Source organism: Oryctolagus cuniculus, chromosome 1 (assembly GCF_964237555.1).
Source record: "Oryctolagus cuniculus chromosome 1, mOryCun1.1, whole genome shotgun sequence".
Lineage (NCBI taxonomy): Eukaryota > Metazoa > Chordata > Mammalia > Lagomorpha > Leporidae > Oryctolagus > Oryctolagus cuniculus.
In genome coordinates this window covers 2,818,364-2,825,017 of record NC_091432.1, presented here as the reverse complement: position 1 = coordinate 2,825,017, position 6,654 = coordinate 2,818,364, and positions in this window count along the sequence as shown.

Here is a 6,654-nt window from a genome sequence, read left to right as displayed (position 1 = left end):
CCAAGCCGCAGAGCGCGGCCGATGACCCGGTGGTGTAAACACAGCTCCAGGATGAGCACCAGAGCCGGGTTCCTGGCGCTAAGCGACACCGTAGGCCGGGCAGGGGCGGAGAGAGCAGCGCCGTCTCGGCCGCACCTCCATCCCCCCACCTTTGCCTCCTGTCTGTGCCTCGGGGTGTGTTCCACAGCCGAGCTGCCCAGGGACGAACCACATCCGACCACACCCGCGAAATAAACAGAAGAGGCTTCACCTGTGCCTGTGCCTGGGTGGGGGCGCCCCGCAAGAAGGACATTGTAAATCTTTTTGTCCTTCTTAGGGGCACACAACTTCAAACAGGCGAAAGGGGGGATATTCAGAACACGCCAGAAACTCCCCCGGTCAGGATCCACCTGCCGCAGACCACACTCTGGGTTCCCCACCGTCTGGCTCAGTGGCAGCAGCCACTGCCCAGCCGGAGTGCTTGCCATGATCCTGAGAGAGAGAGAGAGAGAGAGAGAGAGAGAGAGAGAGAGAAAGGGAGAGAGAGAGCGCGTGCAAGCTTCCATCTGCTGGTTCACTCTCCAGGCGGCCGCAACAGCCACGGCTGAGCCAGGCTGAAGCCAGGAGCTTCATCCAGGTCTCCACTTGGGTGCAAAGCGCCAAGCACTTGGCCCGTCTTCTGCTGCCTTCCCAGGCACATTAGCAGGGAGCTGGATCGGAAGTGGAGCTGCCGGGACTCGAACCGGCGGCCATATGGGATGTTGGCACTGCGGGCAGCGGCTTTACCTGCTGTGCCACAGTGCTGGCCCCCTTCCCGGGATGCTTGGCTCTGTTTCACCGCCTACGTAATATTAGGAGCTGCCTTCACTCTCCATCCGGGAGCCAACCCCTTGTCACCAAGCTACTGCTGTCCCCCAGGCAGCATCCCCCTCCGCTCTCCTGGCTTCTGCGGCCGACTCCAGACTGGGGGAGACCTGGAGGACACCAGTGTGGTTGTATCACCCCTGGCGACGCCTCCCCTGCAGACGCTGACGCCCCCGCCTGTGTGGGAGGACTGTGCACGGGTGGACGAGCTGCGCAGTGGCCGAGTCTGGCCGTCCCTCCAGGCCTGAGGTGCGTAAACATGACGCAGTGGGCACTCGAATCTCTGGGTGTCTGCCCACGGGCCGCCGCGCAGGGTCTCGCAGCAGCAGCGCCTGCGCACTCGGGTTCCTGCGCCGGATGCGGGCGCTGGGGCCGCCGGCCGAGCAGGGACGGACACGGTGCCACGGCGCTCCCAGAGGTGTGCCCAGGGCTGCAGCCAGACAAGTGCCGCGCGCCCGGGACCCCGAGGGGTCAGAGTCGGAGGCAGAGTGGGGGGCGCACGGGAGCTCGTGCTCAGCAGGGACACAGACTTTAAAAGATGAGCGCATTCTGGGTGCTGGAGACGGCGGCAGAACCGCGCACGGGAGCGGGCGCTCGCCCACGGGTCGGGTGGCGCGTTGTGTGCAGTTCACCACAGCAGCAGCCTCTGGGGGCAGACGGTGAAGCCGCTGCTGGGATCCGCACAGCCCACATCAGAGCGCCTGGGTTTGCGTCTGCCCGCGCAGCCTGGAGACAGCAGTGGCTGCTCAAGTCCTTGGGTCCCTGCCACCCACGTGGGAGACCCAGGTGGAGCTCCTGGCTCTGTCCCGCCTCAGCCCCGTGTGGGGGGTGGACGAATGGATAGAAAATCAGTCTCTCTCTCTCTCTTCCTGCTACTCTGCTTTTTAAATAAATGAAAACAAATAAATGACCTCTCAAATCATTTCCCGCAGCGGCCCCTCCTCCAGGGGACTGCAATGGGAAGTTTCGTCCGAGTCTTTGCCAGCTCCGGAACGTCCTCCCTCAGCTCCCCGGGGCTCAGCCCACGTGGCCACACTGAGCGACCGGCCGCTCCCTCCCGCCTCGGGACCCTCGCGCCCGCTGAGCCGGCTCCGCACTGCTCCCTGCTCCGCGGGAGCTGCACCGTGCTGTGCTGGTGGTCCCTGAGGGTGGACGCCTTGTGGAGAGAGGAGCCTCACTGGCTCCCAGGCCTGAGGAGGCCAGAACAGGGGCCGACAGCGGCTTGGCTCTGGCGAGGGCCCCTCGGCTGCATCCCTAAGTGGCAGGTGGTCTCGTGGCAGGAAACACCAGACGTGGTCACGTGGTGACACAGGAAGCCCACGGGGCCACACTTGCTAACAAGCGACTCCAGTGAGGGCGAACCACGTTCCCATGGGAACTGCAAAAATCTCTTTGCAGGGCAGCACCCCCCCACCGATGACCTAGCCACCTGCCTCCAGCACCCAGCCCTTAAAAGGCCCCACAGCATCCACACCATCACAGTGAGGACCAAGCCTCCAGCACACAAAGCCCCGGGTTCTATCCCTCATCATCCATGCATCCCTCTACCCCCCATTACCCATCCATCCATTACCCACCCACCCCTGCCCTCCAGCCAGCCGCCAGTCACCCACTCATGCACGCATCCCTCCATCCATCCCACCTACCATCCTACCAGCCGCCAGTCACCCACTCTTGCAGCCAGCTAGCCAGCAGCCCATCTGTATGCCTACCTACCATCCACCCATCCCTCCTCCTAACCAACCAGCATGCCTGCCTCACAGCCGTCCGCCCACAATCCACCTGTCCAGCTCTCCACTGGCTCCTTCTCCAGAGGAGAAGTCAAGGGCGGAGCAGCAGGGGTGAGGGGCAGAGGGACAGAGGCCTTGACTCACCCGTGACGTTAACATTTTAAAGCAAACAGAACCAGGCCATAGAGAAACCAGGAGGCTGTCCCAGCCCTGTCCCAGTGCCCTGGCACTGCCGTTGCAAACAACGATTAGTGACCCTAACGGCCCAGTAGGCATCATCAGATGCTGAGAACAGCTTTATTAAAAGCCCGCGCTGTGGCGTAGGCGGTAAAGCCATCTGTGGCACCAGCATCCCATATGGGCACTGGTTTGAGTCCCGGCTGCCCCTCTTCCAGGCCAGCTCTCTGCTGTGGCCCAGGAGGGCAGTGGAGGATGGCCCAGGTCCTTGGGTCCTGCACCCCATGGGAGACCTGGAAGAAGTTCCTGGTTTTGGATGCGCACAGCTCAGCTCCAGCCGTTGTGGCCATTTGGGGAGTGAACCAGCGGATGGAAGACCCCTGCCTCCCTGTAACTCTGCCTTTCAAACAAATAACAGTAACATTTTTTTAACCCAACAGGGATCAGGGTGGATAACTGCCTGCGATGCCAGCCCGAGGCACAGCAGCCTGCAGGAGGCCCAGTCCCAGGGAGAATCGCTGGCGGCGGGGGGGGGGGGGGTGTGCAGCTTGACTCCAGGCCGCAGACTGTGGTGGGGGTCGCATCCCGGGTGGAGAGGGGTGGTGGGGAGGCTCAGCGGTGCCGTGCACGCAGCCCGAGGGCTTCCTGACCCAGCCGTAGCCCCCCTCTGCCAACCCACCTGGACGCCACTTGCTATGGTTCGAGCTTGCTTTGGCTCCCAGACCCACACAGACATTTAACCACCAAGGTCATAAATGGGCAGAACTAAGTGGAAATTTAATCCAATCACGGTGTTGGGGAGGTGGGCCTAGTGGGAGGTCCTCAGGTCGTGGGGTGGAATGGGAGGGGGGAGTGTGCCATCAGGAGGTGTTCTCAAGCAAGGGCTGTAACAGGAGCCCGAGCGCGACCCAGCCCTCCTCTCCCTCCCTCCCTCTCACCCTCTCTCTCCCTTTCTCTCTTCCTCTCTCTCTCCCTCTCCCTTTGTCCCTCTCTCTCTCCCTCCCTCCCTCCCTCTCCCTTCCTCTCCCTCTCTCCCCATCTCTCTCCCCATCTCTCTCCCCATCTCTCTCCCTCTTTCTCTCCCTCCTTTCCTCTCCCTCCTTTCCTCTCCCTCCTTTCCTCTCCCTCTCTCTCTCTCCCTCTCTCTCTCTCTCTCCCTCTCTCTCTCTCTCTCCCTCCCTCTCTCTCTCTCCCTCCCTCTCTCTCTCTCTCTCTCTCCCTCTCTCTCTCTCTCCCCCTCTCTCTCCCTCCCTCCCTCTCTCTCTCCCTCCCTCTCTCTCTCCTTCCCTCTCTCTCTCCCTCCCTCTCTCTCTCCCTCCCTCTCTCTCTCCCTCCCTCTCTCTCTCCCTCCCTCTCTCTCTCCCTCCCTCTCTCTCTCCCTCCCTCTCTCTCTCCCTCTCTCTCTCTCTCCCTCTCTCTCCCCCTCTCTCTCCCTTTCTCTCTTCCTCTCCCTCTCTCTTTGTCCCTCCCTCTCTCCCTCCCTCCCTCCCTCTCTCCCTCCCTCTCTCTCTCTCCCTCCCTCACTCTCCCTCTCTCTCCCTCCTTTCCTCTCCCTCTCTCTCTCTCCCTCTCTCTCTCTCCCTCTCTCTCTACCTCTGTCTCTCCCTCTCTCCCTCCCTCCCTCTCTCTCCCTCTCTCTCTCTCCCTCTCTCTCCCTCCTTTCCTCTCCCTCTCTCTCTCTCCCTCTCTCCCTCTCTCTCTCCCTCTCTGTCCCTCTCTCTCTCACTCACTTTCTCCCCCCCCCACTCTCTCTCCATCCAGGTTCACCTGGGACACTTCCTCCACAAGCGTCTCACCGTGGCCGTCCTCAGACTCCAAACCCGTGGGGCTCTCTGAGCTTGGACTTGAACTCCCATGTCGCTCCCCCATTCGTGGAGGAACGACACAGGACCCTGCGCTGTTCTTTTGTCTGCTCGGCCCTCCCCGGGTTTGCTGCTGGTTCTTCCCGGGTTGGCTGCCGACCCCTCCACCTCCGTGGAAGGGCGGCTCCCCCTGCCACTTTCCCCACTTCCGCGGGGGAGCGGCACACCGCCGCCGGCTCTCTCGGGGGCTGCACAGGTGTTCCCCTTAGATGTTCCTGGTGCATGTTGTCTCTCTCCTCCTTTATAGTCCTCTTCCACCAATCCCAACTCTGCTACCCACACGCCGAGTACGCTGCTCTCCTCCAATCAGGAGCAGGTCCTGCTATTTATTGGTTGAACTGGAGGCAGCTGTGTAGAAGCTGTTTCCTCCTCTCCCAGCGCCATATTGTGGGAGAGCAGATGCATAGAATAAGTCTTAATTCCAGTAACTTAGTCTAGTCCGAGTTGCTCCCCACACTCCCACAACCATCAGTTAAACAAATCTTTTCCCTTTATGAGGGGTCTTCCTTGTAGTGACAAAATCTAATTCACACACCACTGTGGTTCCAGCCCGTGGCCCCAGGTCACCCTGTGTCTGCACACTCCAGTGCTGGCTGCTCAGGGACAGAGACCCTGCTAGAGGTGGGTCCAACAGCGACTTTTTTTTTTTTTTAGAGTTAGTGAGAGAGAGAGACAGAGAGAGAGGTCTTCCTTCCATTGGTTCACCCCCCAAATGGCTGCTACGGCCGGCACTGCGCCGATCCAAAGCCAGGAGCCAGGTGCTTCTCCTGGTCTCCCATGCGGGTGCAGGGCCCAAGCACCTGGGCCATCCTCCACTGTACTCCCAGGCCACAGCAGAGAGCCGGACTGGAAGAGGAGGAACCGGGACTAGAACCCAGAGCCCATATGGGATGCCAGCGCCACAGGCTGAGGATTAACCAAGTGAGCCACGGCGCCGCCCCCTCTCTCTCTTCTTTATTCTCACCATCAGTCCATCCATCATCATCCATCCACCCACCTGTCCATCTCAATACTGATTAACTGCCAGGTGTAACTCACAGATGTCCGGGTCGTTTGCCGTCAGAGCCCCGTGTTCAAAGTCTGGCTCCACCAGTAGTGGGCGGTACGCTGTCTAGCAGGGTCCTCACTTCCACACAGCGCAGTTTTCATTGATAAAGTGGGGGCAGCAGTTTTCCATTGATAAAGTGGGGGCAGTAGTGCCCCCCCCCCCCGGGACTTGTGGGCCTGAGAGACAGCAGGGACAAAACCTCTCTAAGGAAGCAAGGAGCTCATTCAGGAGTGAACGGCAGGGGACTTGCAAATCCTGCGTGAGCACGCCCTGGAGAACCCCGGGAGGCGTCCAAGGCACAGGGCGGAGGGGTCCACGGGAGGCTTGGCCACAAGGACGAGTGGCCAGGAGGACACCAGTCCAGGATGGACGGGCGTTTGCTGGGCCGAGTCCCCGTCGGGGTGGAGGTGGCCTTGGTCCTACACACCATGCACGAAGTCGCTTCCTTCGGGGTCTCAGTTGGCTTTGCCATGAGTGACTCCATCTTGACTCCGCGGCTTTCACAGATCCGGAGGTGAGAGGGTAAGAGCACTGGAAATGGCGTCTTGTTGCCGCCGTCGCTCTCACCGAACCGCTGGCGCTGGGTTGCCGTGGCGCCCCGAGGCGCTCACACGCAGGGAGGCAGACACCCCCGCTTTACCCCCATCACAGAACAGGAGCTGCTCCTCCAAGACGGACAGGTCTTCAACAACGTGTCCATCAGTCATCAAGACTAGGCTAGCGAAATGTTAGGTTGATGTAACAGATGCACTTCCGTTGACCCAAAGTGTCCTGCAGGTGCCCAGAGACCAGGCAGAACGTAATGGAAACCCAGTCCTCCAACCTGGACTTTCTCAAGAGCTGACCCCAATCAGAAGTCCCCTCAGTGGCGCGTCCCACCCCTGTGAAAAGCCCAGCCCTGCAACCCTGGTCCCCAGCCAGCGGCTGCAGCAGGCGCCGTGCACCGGAGCTGCATCGGGGCCCGGTCGCCATCACTCGGCCCATCCACAGGTGG